The 18,607-nt window shown below is 36.4% G+C and overlaps 1 pseudogene; it reads left to right on the forward strand.

Annotated features, from left to right (window-relative positions):
• Positions 1 to 18,607, forward strand: part of LOC125170582 (cytochrome c oxidase subunit 1-like) — a 46,070-nt pseudogene that overhangs the window by 15,293 nt on the left and 12,170 nt on the right.

Below are 18,607 nucleotides of genomic sequence, written 5' to 3' on the forward strand. Positions count from 1 at the left end.
GGAGTGCAGCATTGACTCCTAACAAATGTCCTTTCAACCAAACTGCGGAGAGAATACATAGAATGGGGAAAAAATTAAAACCGTTTCTACCTTAAATTTTTAAATTTAGAATATGCCTTGTATAATGGCACATAAATTTTTAGAAACATCTTATCATACAACAGCATTATTTTACTAGCTATGAAAACATTGAATAACTAATTCTTAAAAAATTTTTCCACATTTTTCAAAGAATGAAATACATGATTAAAATACACTCAGAAAGAAACAACTTAGCACTTTCCAACTTAGCAGTGAAGTGACTCTGAATGTTGGACATTGTGTCCATAGACTTTTGAGGAATTTGTCTGCATGTCACAGGCTAGAACTACTGAATAGCCATGAATCCCATGATCCTTTAGGGCTAGTGATAGTTTCTCGCAAAACTTATTTTACCCAGTCAGATTTACCCAGTGAGAGTTCTCTTGCACTCTCTCAACAGCCTGCCATTTGCTCCCAGTCTTTTCTTTACTTTTCACCTTTCCTACCCAACTCCCCTAAATCTATGTTCCTCCACCCTCTGGTTGACCAAACTTTTTGACTTGCATATTGTTGACTGGGATCATTGTAACTGCCACTTCAGATTGGATCAAGGACTTTCCATTTGAAGTAACAGTGTTCGTAAAGGATACACAATTGGCCTATGAACTACTCAGGGGCTAGGAGAGCCGACCTCCCCCAGGCGAAAACCAGTGTAGAACATTTAACCTCCCAAAACATAACTACTAATAGCCTACTGTTGACCAGGGTCTTACTGATAGCACATACAGTTGATTAACACATATTTTGTATATTTATTAAGTTGTGTATTCTTACAATAAAGTAAGCTAGAGAAAAGACAATGTTACTAAGAAATTGTAAGGAAGAGAAAACACATTTGCAGTACTGTAATGTATTTATATATTAAAAAAGCCGCATATAAGTGGAAACCCATGTTATTCAAAGGTCAACTGTATTTCTTATGTTAAATAACACATTTCAAAAATATTATTGAGGTGCAAACATTTAGGAATGGCATACTTCTCCATGTCTGGATATCATATACATAGCTTACACTTCAACAAACATGCTTTCTGTACTGAAACTATCATATTAATCAATCCCAGAAAATTTTGGTTCACTAATGCTCCATTTCATATTTCTAAATACAATTTTTTATGTAGTGCTAGTGTAAGGAGCGCTTACATTTTTTCAGGATGAAGGAGCTGCTTTGGAAGAGGTAGTTTTCCTACTTGTAAGATACAACAGTAAAATATAATGAATGTGCATATGAAAGAATCTTCCAATGCACAGCAGAAAGAATCTTCTGCACCACTATCATCAAGATCCTGCTTCAGAATGTGGGTTCTGCCTAGCAGTCTGCTGCTGGTTTCCTGTGCCTTCTGATTCTTAAAATAGTTTGGCGTATAACCAAGAGAAAGAAAGTGTGTCAGTTAGGACTGGAGTCAGTGCATATAACAGAGACCCTACTTACTAGAGAAGCTAAAAAGCATAAGTTTGTGCTAATTTATGTTTAATAAAGATCAGAGAGTGCAGCCCAGGCCTGAAACAGTGCCTCCATGGAGTCACAGGGATTCCAGAGAAGCACTGAATTCTCCCATCCATCATGCTCCCAAATGCGTCACCTCTGCCTCATAGGCAGCAGGAAGGAAGAAATGGCAGAAAGGCGAAAGGGTGCACACCATCTGTCTTTTAAGAAAATTTTCTGGTAGTTACACACTTCCATGTTCACATTATTGATGGTTATGGATAAGATTGAAGTAGAAAGAGAGGGAATAAATATTGGAATAGGTAACCAGTAGTCTCTGCAGCAGAAGGCGGTAATGACACAGCATAAAAAGGCACCTTGAAACCTGTAGATGAGTCATGGGAAAATATAGTAGTATAAGCACAGAAATAATCATCTTTCTTTAGTGTAGGAGGATGAACAACGAATTCCTTTCCATTACTCTCAATAAAATATGTGAAGGATGTCACCATGAATCAATAGCAGCATGGTTTAATGATTAGGATCTGGTTCCTCCTTCTCAGAGGCAAAGTGCTTAATTAGAATGATGTGTCAGGAATTTTAGAAATCTGACAGTGCACATTTTTTTCTTTATTCTCCTCCCCTCCCAGTTTTCTTTCTTTCTTTCTTTCTTTCTTTCTTTCTTTCTTTCTTTCTTGGCTTTATCACCCATTTATACTTCCATATACATTTTACAGTCATTTTTTAGTTAAAAAAGTAGGATTTCAAAATTGCACTTTCTTTTTTGAAATAGATTAATAAAAAATCTTGGCTCATGACACACTATTTGTTTGTGAATGGTCTGCTCCTATGCATTTAGTTAACTATTAATTTTTAACAATTAAATAAGCACTTGCAAACTACCACGCAAAACAAAAGCTAGCATCTTGACAACAATCTATTCTATCCTTGGGTTTCTCCCACCCAAAGCCACCATTGTACTTCTAATTACATTCAAAGATATTTTTCAACTTCAGTAAATTTTAATTTGTTCAAATCTTATTTTATATGCCCAAGAACAAATCCTCAGTAGTGCTCAATATTATGTAATTCTAAATGCTATTTATGGCAATGATTACTACTTGCCAACACTAATATTCATTGTCCTTTTCTTAACATTGATTTGATTCAAGATGGCAAAGTGCTCTGTTAAAAGACTATATTTCCTTGCCTTCCTCATAGCTAGGTGTGGCCTGTGGCTAATTTCTGGCCAGTGGGACAAAGTGAAAGTTGTTAGATGACACTCTTGAAAATTTCTATTAAAGTGGAGACATACAGATAGGATGCATGTACCATGTGACCTTCACTTTCCTGCTTTTTTGGTACTATGAGTGTGATGGTGGGAGCTCCAGCAGCTATTTGAAACATGGAATAAATGGGGCGCCTGGGCGCCGGGTGGCGCAGTCGGTTAAACGTCCGACTTCAGCCAGGTCACGATCTCGCGGTCCGTGAGTTCGAAACCCGCGTCAGGCTCTGGGCTGATGGCTCGGAGCCTGGAGCCTGTTTACGATTCTGTGTCTCCCTCTCTCTCTGCCCCTCCCCCATTCATGCTCTGTCTCTCTCTGTCCCAAAAATAAATAAAAAACGTTGAAAAAAAAATTAAAAAAAAAAAAGAAGCATGGAATAAACTTGATATTGAAAAGCTGCTCTGTAAGAATGACAGACAGAAAGAGATAAGCCTAACAATTGTAGAGCCATAGCAACTCTGGGCTACCTATCTCTAGGCCTCTTTTTAGTGAAAGATAAAGAGACTCTTGTCTTATTTATTCAACTTCTATTTTCAGTCTCTGTTACTAGCAGCAAAATGCATCTCATAACTGATACAATATTGTAAATGTAAGGCTTTAAAGTTGTATTTTATAGGTTGTGATGGTTCTATAGAAAAATTATTATTTAAAAATTAGACATTTTAACAAACTGTTGTTAGCAACAAAATGTGATACCTAACCCTTATACTGGAATGAATAGAACATCTTGAAGTTGTATTTTATAACTTCTGATTTTTATTTTTTTAACATTTTTAAAAATGTTTTATTTATTTTTGAGACACAGAAAGGCAGAGCATGAGTAGGGGAGGGGCAGGGAGAGAGGGAGACACAGAATCGGAAGCCGGCTCCAGGCTCTGAGCTGTCAGCACAGAGCCCAATGCAGGGCTCGAACTCACAAACTGTGAGATCATGACCTAAGCCAAAGTCGGCCGCTCAACCGACTGAGCCACCCAGGCGCCCCTATAAATTCTGATTTTTAAATTTAGGAAATTAATGGCTTTGTTTATTTGTAATGAAACTGGAGAACTTACTGAGCTTTTGCTGTTGTTGTTCTAGTAGTTTCACTGTTGAATCCTTGAACTTTTTTAAGTTAGTCATCTTATCATTTGTACGGGAATGAATGAGACCCTGACACAGAGATGGGATCATCTGAAATTCTTGAATCCCCAAATTCCCCTGCCATGTGAGCCTCAGAAATAGCTTACTCCTCCCCACGAAGGGGGGATCTACCCTCACTTGCCCTCCCAGCTTTTAGGATAGCAGTCACTCAGCCAAGATATATTAGACCTGATAAAGGAGAAAAGGCACTCTACCCTAAAGGAGCTGTAGAATCTACATGGAGCTGAATTCAGAGGGTGGATCAAAAGGGGTGGGACATAAATTTGAATTCTCTAGAGAACACTTCCCTGAGACACAGGATTTAAAACCCTGGCAAAGAGTGAAGAAGATGGTGCAAACATATTAGGATGGCTCCTTAGAAGCATATGAAAAGTGATGGCCCACACTACCTGAGGCCCACACTATATGATGGCCCACACTACTAAATAGATTTAGGAGAATTTTCTCATAGCACTATAAAAATATGATGACTACCTATAAAAGTAATAAATTCTGTGCAACTGGAAAAATTGAAATTTATAAATTGGTATTATATAGTCATTTGCATGAATTTGGTTTTGCCTCTTGTAGTAGACTTAAAACTCCATGAGGTCAGAGAATATGCGTTTTTGTCAACAGTCTATAGACCCAATGCCTAGCAGATAGTAATAGGCTCCCAATAAATACCTCTCAAACAGATAAAAGAAGGAATGTAATTAAGGAGAATTGTACATCAAACAAGAATAGACCAGAGAGAGAGAGACATGAGATAGCTTTGAGAATTTTTTCTAGCTAATCTTTTAAATTTTTAATTATGCAAAGAACTTTTTAGAATGTTAGTGAACATCTCGAGACACTTACATAGAATGCTTTTGCTAGGCCAACTGTCCCTTTGCCTTTTGTGAAGCATACTTATTTTTGGGTACAATACCACAATGTGGTGCTTAAAAGGATCCACAAGACTTACATGAGTTTTGAGCAGTTTGAGGAGAGCTCTTGTTCATGAAAGTAATCAAGAACCTTTCTAAAAAGAACATATGGATAAAGTTAGTTCTGTGGTGCTTGCCCTCTTTCATTACTTCTCTTCATGAAGGAAACGAGTAAAAATTTATATCAGTAGGAATGGGAAATATCAGCAGTTTTAGCCCTTGAATGGCTATAATAGTGAAGATAAATGCTTTCTCTGGTTACATACAATAGCTTTCAGCACCTAGGTTTATCCTGTACTAGAGCTATTAAGGAAAAGTTTTTGTCTTGCCACATTGCAAGACCCATTGATGACAATAAAGACTGAATCTGAAAGGCTCCTTCCATCTTGAGAGAGCCCCCAGAAAGGGCAGGAAGATGGAGAAGAGTTAGTTGAGTCTTGTCTCAGAATAACTGATGTGCTGCTATGGGTTGGTTCTTCTCTAAGGTTTTCAGTAAAGAAGAATCTACTGTGACTAATGTACCCTTCTCACATTCCTCTCCACAAAATAAGATTTATATTAATTAATCAAAGTTTTTTTTTCTTGAATCCAAAGATTTTACAAGTTGTTGTTTGTTTCCCTCAATTCATGTGTTTCCATTACATTCTTCATATGAAAAAATCATCAGTTTTGCTACCGTGGGAATGTCTTGCTGCTTAAAACAGATGTTAATGACAATTTTATTATAAGGGAACATCAGAAGAGTCAAAATAACTGTGGGAAAGAGTGTTAATACTCTTTGGGGTTAGAAAAATATAGCTATGTTGTATTGACACACTTGGAGGACTAATGTCAAAATTCTTCCTTTAGTTGTCTATGTGAAACAGGCTTGTGAAGCAATTCAGAAGCTTTCTATGCCCACAGACATTTTCCTAAATGATTGGTTTTGAACTTTTTCTGGGGAGGGATAGTAAAAATATTCTCTCCAGTTACCCTGGGCTATTCTCTCCCACCCCGTTATATTCTACACTTGTAGTATCAGAGGCTGTACACCAGTGATAGTCTGGGGTATGGAGAAAGGATGGGAGAAAACCCAGATGGGGCTGAATGAAATATTTGCTAAGGACGTAGATTCTCCTTGATCTTCCAAGATTCCCTTAATTATCCTACATCAGAGACTCTTACATCTAGTCAAGGTGTGACCTCTCTGGGTTGTGATTCATTTTCTCCACCTCAGCTCAGTGTCATGGAACCTCTACTGAGGTCTTCTGACAGGATGCAGGGATTTCCACTCTTGAGAAATTTTGCTTGACCTGTACATAGATTCTTTTCTTGTACTTTCTTCTCTTTCCTTAGCTGGCTTCTCACCAAGCTGAAGGCTATAAGTGGTGTTTCTCAGGGTCTTATCAGTTCCCCCTTTGCTTCTTGGATGAGGCTGCTGAGAAAGAAGCTCAACCACCTCACTCTTTGGCTTCCATTATCGACAGATAAAATTTCTGACATTTTGAAATGTATGCCCCAATCTGTTCTGCGATTGATTTGTTTTGGTGAATCGTTAGCTTTGCCTATCATTATCATTTGTGACTAGTCTTGTTTGGGTATTAAGGGAGTAAGATTCGAGACCACTACATCATTATGCTATCTTAACATACAAATGTTCTCGCTTTACTCTTCACATGCAGGAAATCTCCGTGGAGAATTCTGGCTTTGTGGGGAAAGTTTAAATAGGGGATACAGGAGAGAACCTTGAACCAGTGATAATCTGCCTGGACCATAGTTCCTCTGGAATAAGATGATAAATTGAGGTTTCTATCTAATTTAGTCTTCTTACATGGAAGGGAAGAGTAAGAGCAAATTTGAGTGTCAAAATGTCTTGGACTTTCTTTGTCAGCAATATATTTTGGTACAGTGGGGTCAAATTTATATTATGTAAACAAAGAAAAACAGTTATGAGCAATTATCAGTTGAATTTAGGCAATGAACAAACTATCTGCTAATTATCAGCCTTAGCTATTTCCTTTGACTAAATTCTTTGGAAAATTGCCCAACACACTCCTACATTTAACTTGCCATGGATTTCCAAATAATTAGAGTCCAATTTCAATTTTAAAGGTCTGATGTTATACACACATTCACAGAGAGAGAAAAAGAGAGAGAGAGAGAGAGAGAGAGAGAGAGAGAGAGGATGGGAAAGAGAGGGGAAAAAGAGAGAAAGAGACTTTGAAACTAGGAAGAAAAGTGAAACTATATAGTCCTTTTACTTCTTTAGAAGATAAATTTTATACTAATTCCTTGCTTAATGACATACAAATTATAATAAAAATAACTTAATCCATAAAACTATTAAATTAGGAAAATATTAGCATATTAAAAGCTTTGTTTAATTTCTAAAAAAGTTCTAAAGATCCTTTCAGCATGTAATTTTTTATTTGCAGGTCAATGAAAGGATAGGATTGACAGAAGAAAACACAAAGAACTACCATTACATTTTGAAGACCTGTTAGAAAGAAGATTTTTACCTAATTCTTACAGGCAAATCTAGTAAACTGAAATATAGTCATGGGGTGCCTGGGTGGCTCAGTCAGTTGAGCATCTGACTCTTGATTTCAGCTCAGGTCATGATCTCACAGTTTGGTTCACAAGCTAGAGCTCCGTGTCAGTCTCTGCGCTGACAGCATGGAGCCTGCTTGGGATTCTCCCTCTCCCTCTCTCTCTGCCCCTCCTCCACTCAAAATAAGTAAAATAAAAATAAAAACATTAAAAATAAATAAATAAATAGAAATATAGTCGTAACTATGGGCAAAGTGACACCCAAGCAGCCCCTGAAATAGTAGCTCTGCATAGAAAAGGGTTCCTAAATTTAACCAGGAGTTCAGCCAACAGCTGTTTTTCATTCTTTAAAATTGCCAGGAGCCATTTGCCAAATAATCTGTATCAGCAAAAAGAACTGTTGCAATTATATTTAGGACCCTCTTAGTGAAATCTCTAAATGTGCAGTATTAATTACTTTTAGATGGTCCTGCACAAGTTGATGAAAGGACTGACAACATTTAAAATTGCTAATTAGAGTGCAGCAGCCCTTGAAAGATATTCAACATCCATCTAGTAACCCATGGAAATCCTGTCCTATTTGGCTCACAAGTATTTATTAAACAACTGTTATACAGAAGGAACTTAAGGTTTAGTCTTCCTATAATATGCCTATAATAATATAGGTATTATTATACCTATATTTATTTCTCTCACATGAATGTTCTATTCTTACTTGTCAACAAATAAATCATTCACAAAAAATATATATTTTGGGGGCCTAATATCTTTTCTCTTTCCAAAATGCATGACCAAACTTGGAAACTGAAAACATGAAACAATTAATAAAAGTTACTGATTTAAATGAGTGATTTATAATAAATACACACATTACAGCTTACTTTATAAAATGGTTGTCTTTGGGCACATTCTTCTAAAAATAACAACTCAATTTTCAAGTAGATGCTGATTCTCCTTCAGTAGATCATGTCTCTTGGTTTTCATACAGTTAGTGATGATAAATGTCAACAAACATTTTCTGTAAATTACATATCCTTCATGAGTTATTTGATAATTGGAAATTAAGTATTTGACTTTTCAGTGAATATGGACTCTCGTGGTGACAGCTTGGAGCCTTGAACCTGCTTTGGATTCTGTGTCTTCCTCTCTCTCTCTCTCTCTCTCTCTCTCTCTCTCTCTTTGCCCCTCCCCTACTTGTGCACAGTCTCTCTCTCTCTCTCAAAAATAAATAAAACGTTAAAAAAAAAAAAACCCTCTGAGACAGACGCTAAGCAGACCGGAGAACATGACCATGGGTGTAAATTGGGACTTTTCAGGTAAACCAGAATTTAAAACTATTACCATGGAGTCTTCCAGGCTTTTTGATGTTTAGCCCCTGAAAACTATTTCATAGGCTGGACCAATACCCTGTGTAATCCTTTGCTTCTTGGTCACAGAACAGCTGGAGTTCAGCACTTGGGATGATAATGTTCTTATATGCATAAAAGCTTCTGGTTGCAGAGGACAGAAACTCCACCTGAGCAAGCTTAAGCAAAAATCACAACACACCAGCAGCAACAACAGCAAATGGAAAGCCATACAGGAGACCCTACTAGAAAGCTGCTGGTGTAGCTTGCAGAATTAAAGATGGGAAGCCAGGCTGCAGGAAACCAGGAGCCAGAGCAGCTTGAGGACCCCCAGGGATTAGAATCAGGAATTCGAGGTCATCAGTTCTCTCTCAATCTCTCTCTGTTTCCCTGTCTCCCTGTCTCTCTGTTTCCATCTCTCTCTCTCTCTCACTTTTGTGTCTTCCTGTGTGTTGGATTTATTTCCCCCATTGTGAACCAGCATCTTCCACATGGCTGGATCATGACCTGTGGTAGCTACATGTGTTACATCCTCCCAGGTTCACTACCAAAGCAAAGAACCTTCTCTTAAACATCACAGGTAAATCGTTAGAGATAAAGTAGCCAATTATATTAAAAAATTGTTATCATTATCATTAAAATGATAATAAATATATATTTTCTCTATATCTTGCAATCCCATATGTGTTCATAGCTTTATGATCTCAAAGGGAATTGTTTTATTTCTTCTAAGTGTTACAGAAGCTATAAAATGAGATAAAGAACTAACTGAAGAGCAGATAAATAGATCTCCAGAACCAGAGTTCAGAGACTAAGCTTATTTTCAGCTATTCTCATCCCAACTTTAGGAGAGATTAAAAACAGAAAAGAGGGGCACCTGGGTGGCTCAGTGGGTGAGCGTCTAACTCTGGATTGTGGCTCAGGTCATGATCTCACGGTTGTGAGATAGAGCCCCTTGTTGGGGCTCCACACTCAGTGCAGGACTTGCTTAGGATTCTTTCTCTCTCTCAATAAATAAATAAGCTTAAAAATAAAACAGAAAAGAAAGTGACTATTCAGGACAGGCAGGAAGCTGATTTGTTTTTGATATTCTGTCTTTTTAAGGATAGTTTATATGTGTATGTGTTTTTAAATAAATTTTATGCTCTGTAAGATTTTATCACTGTATTAAAAATTAATTCTTACCTACGCTTTTACTAAACAAATACTTTCTTCACAGTGTAAAAGCAATTTCCACTGTGGAAAAAAGAATAAAAAAGAATATTAAGGCATAACAAAAGAAAAGCATGTTTAGGCTTTGAGGCTAATTGAATCACATTATCTAACACTATTTTGAAGCCTGATTTCCTGTTTCCCATTCAAACACCACCACTAAAGTATCCCCCTTCTCTGGCTACTCTATAGAGCATATATATTCTAGATATATAGTACTTTTCAATGTCTTGGCAGAAATTATATCAACAAGACAGCATTGGTTGATTTCCCAGAAAAGGAAGGATTAAAAAAAAACAACAACACAGCTTTTTCTTAACATTCCAGCCTTCTCCAAATCATTCTTTTATTTGAGAAAAGTATTTGACCTTAATTAGTACATTGATACAACCCTGTTCTTTCAAGTGGAATTAAAGCTTTGTTAAATTCAAAGCCACTCTGGCAAACACAAAGATATTTTCATTTAGCAATTATACATAAAGCAAAAATGCTTGTTATTAACAAATTATATCTTATCATATTTGGTCACTGTTTATACCTTGGCTCAGAATCCCAATATAACCACTTAATTGATGAGTAACCTTGGGCAAGTTGGTTAATCTCAAATAATTTCTTCCTCTGAATAACAAGAATAATATCAGCTTCTTTAGAGAGCTGTTACCAAGAGTCAGTATAATGATATATGGACAGGCATTTGATATAGAACCTGGCATAAAGTAATATTCAATGCATTTCTTTGTAGGCTTTGTTGTAGACTGAATTTTATCAGAATTTTATGTGAAGTAGAGTGAATCCCGATAGCATAAAAAGAATGAGGTTTTCCTGAGTCCTTGAGATATGAGGGCTACAGGACACTATGGGGGCTCTGAGAGTACAATGACTAAAATAACAACAACATTTATCAAAGAAACAGAATACCTCCATGAACCCTTCCAATTTCACTCATACTCCATTTTTTTTCTGTTTAGAAAATGTCATAATTTGAGTTACATAGGAGTATAATGCAGTTGCATGACAATATAAATTATGTCCTGGAGATAGGTAAACTATTTCTCTATTTCAATTTGCTTTGGATGGCTCATTAGTCTAGCCAGTTCATTAGCTAAAATTGCTAATGCATTTCATCCCTGTGATTGAGAGTGGCCCACAGGGATAGCATCATTGTGTTGAAAGTGATTGTAAGGTAATCGATCATAACTACTTGTTGTAGGTATTATCCTTGCTTTTGGTTAGTGAGGTACCATGTTTAAATTCTAGCCCATTTTTTTCTGTTTAGATGGCAAAGCTCATGGCAAGGACTGAATGTAACTCACCTTTGAATCTCCCACAACTAGCTTAGTTCCTAGAATATGGATCTTAACATGTGGCAGTTGACCTGAGTTACGCCATAGTATATCTCAGTATATCTTGTATGAATGCCTATACCTATGTAATTATATCTCCTTACCTTTTCTTTTGTATCACCAGGCAAATATGGCATGAAGATAATGCCAAGCCAAATACCACACAGAACAATCTTTTCTCAACTCATAGAGATTTGCATTTATCGTTCGTTTCCTTCCCTTCCCCCACATACTGGCATAAGAGGACTTCTAGGGTTAAATTACTTAGACTTAAATTGGCCCCTCAGCTGCCAGAAAATTGAATTGAATCTCTTATAAGCAAGGAAGCTGTTCGTGTGGGAAGTGTCATTCCCATGGGATCTTCTGTACAACTGTGCAAATTTTAAACAATATATCTAGGGAAAAGAAAGAATGTGGGAAAAATATAGTAAGTTTTCTTGTGTGTTTGTATAATTTTGACTTTTTGGCCAAAAGGAGTAATATGTAATCAATGGTTACACATTTTTCAGTACTTGGTCCCAAGCCAAATTGAAAAATAGCTCCTCTCCCACTGAGGATCGTCCCAAGGCTTTAGTGTCTCCTTTGTGTTGTGAGAACTACTTCCCAGGATGTTTCCCTTGTTCTGAAATGGGAAGAGTGGACGTGCAGACCTGAGCACTGGGGCCTGGTCATTAACACTCACCAGCTGTCTCAAGACGTGAAATCCCAAAATAAAAGGGACATGAAACATCCCCAGGCCTAAAAAGTCACTTTACTAACACTGGGGCATGAGAGAGGAAAGAACTTTCTGTGACTCTGAGCTGTAGTTTAAGTGCCAGGAGAACACTTTTCCTGTTGGTGTGGCTACAGAACGGGTGTGGAGACAACGTGGGTTCTGATGAGCAGCAGCCTCCAGAGGTCTGGGGTGGAGAGCCAATGTGTGAGCTGGGCAACCTCATTTCACTTCAAAACAGCATATGATCTTTGCAATCTTTGCAGTACTTTGCTTGTGATTTTCCCTTGGAGTCATTATGAGCCAAAGTAGGTACCCGAAGAATGTACTTCAGAGAAAAGTATTTTGTCCTATTATTATTTTCCCATCCAAATTTAGGTCAGGCAATAGGTTAATTGGGGGAGGGGAGTCAAAAAAATCTATAGTGGCTGTTAAAGTGTAATCAGGCCGATTGTATCCTTCTCAGGATAATTTTACTATACAGATTAAACCGCTTTGTTCTTTATAAAAGGACTAAAGGGTTCATTGTGTAACATGACTTGAAATAGTCTCCCTCCACTTATCCAGATCTAGGGTATATACATAGAAACCTAACACCAGTGTTTCATTTTCACTTATTTTTTTCTCAATTAAAATAAAATAAAATAAAATAAGATTCATCCTGGAACTAGGTGGGAACTAGAGGTAAATCCAGAAGCTGAGGTAACTCTTGGCTATAAATATTCAAGAATCACTGGGCAATGTGATTTTTTTCACATACCTGGTCTTGGCATAATACATATTTAAACATATGTCCCTTTAAAAATATTAAAGAGGCAAGGTAGCTGGTGTCCTAAAAGACTGTGAGCTTGGGGAGCAAAGCTGGGTTTGAATCCCAGCTGTGCTACCAGCTACTATGTGATGTTGGTCAAGTAATTTTAAGTCATTTTATCTTCCTGAGCAGAAAACTCCATGTCAGCAAAATTAAGGCAGCATGTTCCTCACAGAAATGCAAAAAATAAATGACAATATATAAGTGAAAAGCCTATGCTGTCATATGTATGTTAACAACCCAGTTAATGTCCACGTCCTTCCTTACTAGACAACCTAGATATTAAACTTCCCTTACATATTAGGCACCTACTTACGAAACCTTAAGTTGTGCAAGTTATATTTTTAACTAGGACATTGCCAATTATTTTGGAATTTCATTCTAGTGAGTCCACCATTGTTTCCACCAGCATTAAAAGAAAAAACAAACTATCATAACAATGAGTCATTCTTCAAAATGAGTGATAGTTGCTATGTGAAAACCAAGTGATATTTAGAGATCCCAATACTGAAAGGATTGTGGTGTACTACCTTCTTCACCACTTATTCATGTGTTCATTCATCATTTACCAAATATTTATTGGTTATCTACAATATGCCAGGCATTGTAATAGGCACTGATAGAAAAGCGATTCAAAAAGATAATATCTACTCATATGAAGCTGATATTGTAGTGCAGCAAATAAATAATACAATAAATATTTTATCAAAGGTGACAGGAACTTTGGAAAAAAATAATACGGTAGGAGAGATGGGATTCTGGGGGAGGGATAAAGTTTGAAATTGTAAACAGGACATTCAATGTACTCCTTGGTGTGAGAGGTGAAGAAAGCAAGGAGGTAAAAGAGCAAGACATGTAAATACTAAGAGGAGGGACTTTCAGGAAAAGGGAATGGCCCGTGCAAAGGCCCTGAGGTAAGATTGCAACTGTTGTGTTTGAAGAAAAGCAAGGAAAAGGCCAGTAGGACTGGAATGGACTGACAGAGAGGAAAAGGAGTAAAAGAAGAACTCAAAGTTGTATTGAGGGCCAGATCTTATCTAACCTTGTAGTTCGTTATAAGCACTTTGATTCTATTCTGAATGAAGTGTGGAGCCACTGCAGAGTTTTGAGAAGCAGAGTAACATAAACTGACTTACATTTTGATAAGACCACTCTGGCTGCTCTGCTGGATATAGAATGGAAGGCAGTCAGAGTGGAGGCTGAGATACTGGTTGGAAGTCTACTGCAATAATTCACATGAGAGATGATGATTGGACAAGTGCGTTAACGGTGGAAGTGGTGAGAGATGGGTTGAAGTTAAAGGAGCCAACAGGACTTCACGACAGGTTGGAAATAGAGGAGTCAAGAAAACTTTCAGTGTTTTTGGCTTCATCAACTGAGAGGATACAGAGTTGATGTCAACTGAGATAAATAAGATCATCGTGTAGGAGTCTTGGAGATGGGAAGAAAATTTGGGCATATTTGAGATTTTTAGTAGATATTGATAAAACTGGCAGATGAACAGTTGACTATATGTCTGGAATTCAGAGAGTAGGTCTAGGCTCGAAATACAAATTTGAACATTGTCACCACGGAGGTGGTCGCTGCACTCAGATGACACACAAACTCACAGCAACACATCCCATAATTTTTTAGAATGTAAATATCACTCAATTAGTAATCACTCCTCTTCTTTTGCATCACGCTAACCTTAAAATAATGCAGCAATTCCTTTTATACAATTGAATCTTTTGGACTCCACCTAAAATGTGGACATTTTACTTGCATTTAAAGTGGCACACCTGGATAATATCAGTAAGGAAGTGAATGTAGACAGGAAAAAGAAGTTAAACCAATATTGGGGCCCTCCAACATTAAAGATTAGAAAATGAGAGCGAAGACACAGCTAAGACAGAGAAGCAGCAGCCAGTGGGGTAAAAGGAAAACCAGGAGAATGTGGTGACCCGAAAGCCAAGAAAAAAAGATGTTCTCAGAAACAAAAAGTGATCAGCAGTGTGAAATGTTGCTAAAGGTCAAACAAAATGAGGCCAGAGAAAAAATATCTTAGCAGCGTAAAGGTCTTTGGCAACTTTTCAAAAACACCATAAAAAATTCAAAGTGAAAGAAAAATCATAGCATAAGTTGAGAGAGACCAACAAAATTCTGATTTTGACGTTGAGACTTCTTTGAAAATTTTTTAAGTATCAAAATCTTTTTAACATGGGGGATGGGTAGTCTATTCATTGGTACTTAAGGAATATATACAGTCTGTGTTTTTGATAGTCTACAACTGAAATGATTAACCTATCAAAATTACTCACCGTGCTGAATTAAAATGTGGAAGTGTAGACTTTGTATCCATAACATCATCTTTATTGACATAAAAACCTTTAGTAATGACAACTAATAGTATTTCAAATAAAATTGAATAGAAATTCTGAATATACCAGAAATATATTTCTAGACAATGGTCCATTGCTCTTTGAACAGCATTAGGCACAAAAACTTCAAATATTAAATAATATAAATTACATGTTGGAGTTTATTAGAAATTAATTTGGCTTTTAATGAGTGTATACTTATAGTGCCATCTACTGTTTGGTAGTAAAATCATAACATGCTGGCAACTAGGAAAGAGAAATAAAATACAGGTATCTTCTTATTATCAGTAATCTCTTTCTGGAAATCAGGTATTCTGTGTAATAACACTAACCTGGAGAATACATCGCATTATTTGAACAAAGAAGAATTATAACTAACATGCTCCACATCAACCCAAAAGTCAATTTTATAAAATGAGTGAGTTTTGTTAAAACTCACTGAAGCATTTGTGTGTATGCACGTATGCATATATCATACATATGTATGTACCAAACTATAGCTTAAAACATTACTTTCTGATTACCAAACAATTATCAATATGGTTGTTTAACAAACAACTGTTTTGCACGCAGTAACATTTGTTGACCACAGATATATTTTTCAAAAAGTTTATAAGTATTTCAATTTTATTTGGAATGCAAGGCCAAATCTTTTTCCTAATCATCCTGTTTAATATATTTCCTTTGGAACTGTCTCTGGGATATATTGTTAAATGAAAACAGTAAGGTAGAGAAAATTGTGTATAATTTATCATTTATCTAGGAAAAGAGAGAGAGGATATTATATATTATCATATTACGTATTATCGTGTTATAATTTTGATAATGGACAAATAAAAAAATGAAAAGTAATACCTTGCAGAAGAAAGAAGAGATTAGATCACAGGAAACAAGGATAGAAGCAAGACTTCCTTAAATATACCTTGCTGAGTAGACTCAAGTACATAATTATAAACCACAATTAAGTATTAAAAGGAATTCTAATAAATAAAGTGAAAAGAATAAAGTTATATTGCGTTTTAGTAGTATGAATAAAAAGTTTATACTTACAGAAACATTGTAATGAGAGATAAATATATTCTATGAAGTTAAGGTGTGAAAAACCAGAAGTCATTTTTGATAGGAAAATATTAAACAGGGAGAGTTCTGTGGGGGGGTGGCCTGTAAGCTTTGGCCTACTGAGGAGACTGAGGACCAAATTCTGTAACTAATGTGTGTTATACACACTCTTCTCCTCCTCTTTGATAGACAATGATCAGACCTGAATTAAAATATTATTATTAAATTTCAAATATTCATAGACCTCAACCAAATTTGATATTCAACATCTTTTCTTTTTATTCTCTCCTTATTTTTACTTCCTTTGGAATCGACACAAAATATTATATTCATTTCATAAGATTAACTTATAGACTCTAGCAGGACATAGGTCTTTGTGTTTTCATAATAACAGAATGTCATTGTTTTACTGTTTTGTTTTCTTCCCTCTGTGCTTTAAACACTCAGCATCTGTTAGGAAATCAAAGATCATCTCATCTGTCAATACTTCAATTATTCTGTAAGTCATTTATAGAATGGTAAATGGTGAACTTTAAAGATGAGGTTAATAAGTAAAATGAAGAAATTATAAATGCAATTATCTTGATGCTTTCCTCCCTCCCTTCCTTCCTCTCCCCTATGCTTCCCTTGTTCAGTCACTCAACAAGTATTTATTGGATTTCTGCTGTGTGCAAGCTCTGGGTGTGCAATGCTGAGCAAACTTTGGCCTCATGGAGCTAAGTGTGTACTATAGCAATAGGAATGGCGAGGAGGAAGCCAAGATAAACTACAAAAGCTGATGGTCCTACTAACTATAATATACAGTAATATGTACATACGTAATATACACATGCTATTTATAAAATGGTAAGATAAATCATTAAAAAATAAAAAACTAGGGGCGCCTGGGTGGCACAGTGGGTTAAGCGTCCGACTTCAGCCAGGTCACGATCTCGCGGTCCGGGAGTTCGAGCCCCATGTCGGGCTGTGGGCTGATGGCTCAGAGCCTGGAGCCTGTTTCCGATTCTGTGTCTCCCTCTCTCTCTGCCCCTCCCCCCGTTCATGCTCTGTCTCTCTCTGTCCCAAAAATAAATTAAAAACGTTGAAAAAAAAATTAAAAAAAAAAAAAATAAAAATAAAAATAAATAAAAAATTAAATTAAATCACCAAAAAATTAAAACATTTGGAGTGTCTGATAGGTAGTGTCCTGTCAGGTCCAGTCCTTCTGTAGGGCTCATTTCAAAAGGCCAGGTACTCCTTGAAATTTTTCCTTATACTCTGAACTGAAAGTAATTTGTTTTTCCTTTAAAGACCCAAACTCTAAGGGTATCAGGGTGGTTCAGTCAGTTGAATGTCTGACTTTGGCTCAGGTCATGATCTCACAGGTTTGTGGATTTTAGCCCCTTATTGGGCTCTCTGCTGCCAGCATGGAGCCCGCTTTGGATCCTCTGTCTCCCCTCTCAGCCACTCCCCCACTCGTTCTTTTTCTTTCTCTCAAAAATAAATAAAACATTTTTTAAAAAGACCCAAACTCTATTACTTGTCCTTTGGTACTCACATTCCTCCACCCACTTTCTGTTAACTCTATTCATATAACATCCTTCAGTAAATCTTTGAGGACAAAACTTGTCTCTTACTCATTCTAGCATCTTCTACATAATAAGGGTTTAAAAAATACTGACCAGACTGCACCTTAAAAAATCGTAATTTGTCTGCCTACAACTAAATGTTACACAAATCAAGTGGCTTATTTATCTGTTGTCTTTTAAAGGTGTGGAAAAAATATACTCAATTCAAAAGAAAGTGTGCGTGTATATGTGTGTGTGTTTGTACATACACTCATACATCATACAATCATTTGTGTTTTGTACAACTATATATTTCATCTGACGAAATGTTCCAGTCAATATTACTCACAGTTTATAAATGGATCCCTTTAAATTTACAAAGTCACTTCTTGAGCACCCTCAAACAGATCCCACTTGAACGAAAAAAAATCCTTTTTCAAGTTACTGAGCCATTTGTCATCTTCAATTTATAAACTTTTATGAGGAAAAATTAAGTTGTGATAAAAAATTCTTTGATTATCTGAAACCTAGTAGAAGTTTGTATGGCCAAAGAATGTGAGGTATACAAAAGAGTGATGTGTTTGAAAGACTGAATCAAAAGTAGACAAAAAAGATAAAAGATTTGCACAATTTTGTTTACTTGGCAAACTAAACAGTATTAGAAAATCTGTCACACCATCTAGAAGTTGAAAATATGCAATAATCACCTTTTGTAGTCCTCTCTGCAAACTGCTTATTCACAAATTTTCTGCAAGAAATGTCTGTGAAGTAAGGTTAATAAAAACCAAGGAAAGTGGCAGGTTGTGAAGAACAAGGTGAGAGAAATAGTCCAGACTATTTTTGTTTT

This window comes from Prionailurus viverrinus, chromosome B4, assembly GCF_022837055.1.
Source record: "Prionailurus viverrinus isolate Anna chromosome B4, UM_Priviv_1.0, whole genome shotgun sequence".
Taxonomy (NCBI): domain Eukaryota; kingdom Metazoa; phylum Chordata; class Mammalia; order Carnivora; family Felidae; genus Prionailurus; species Prionailurus viverrinus.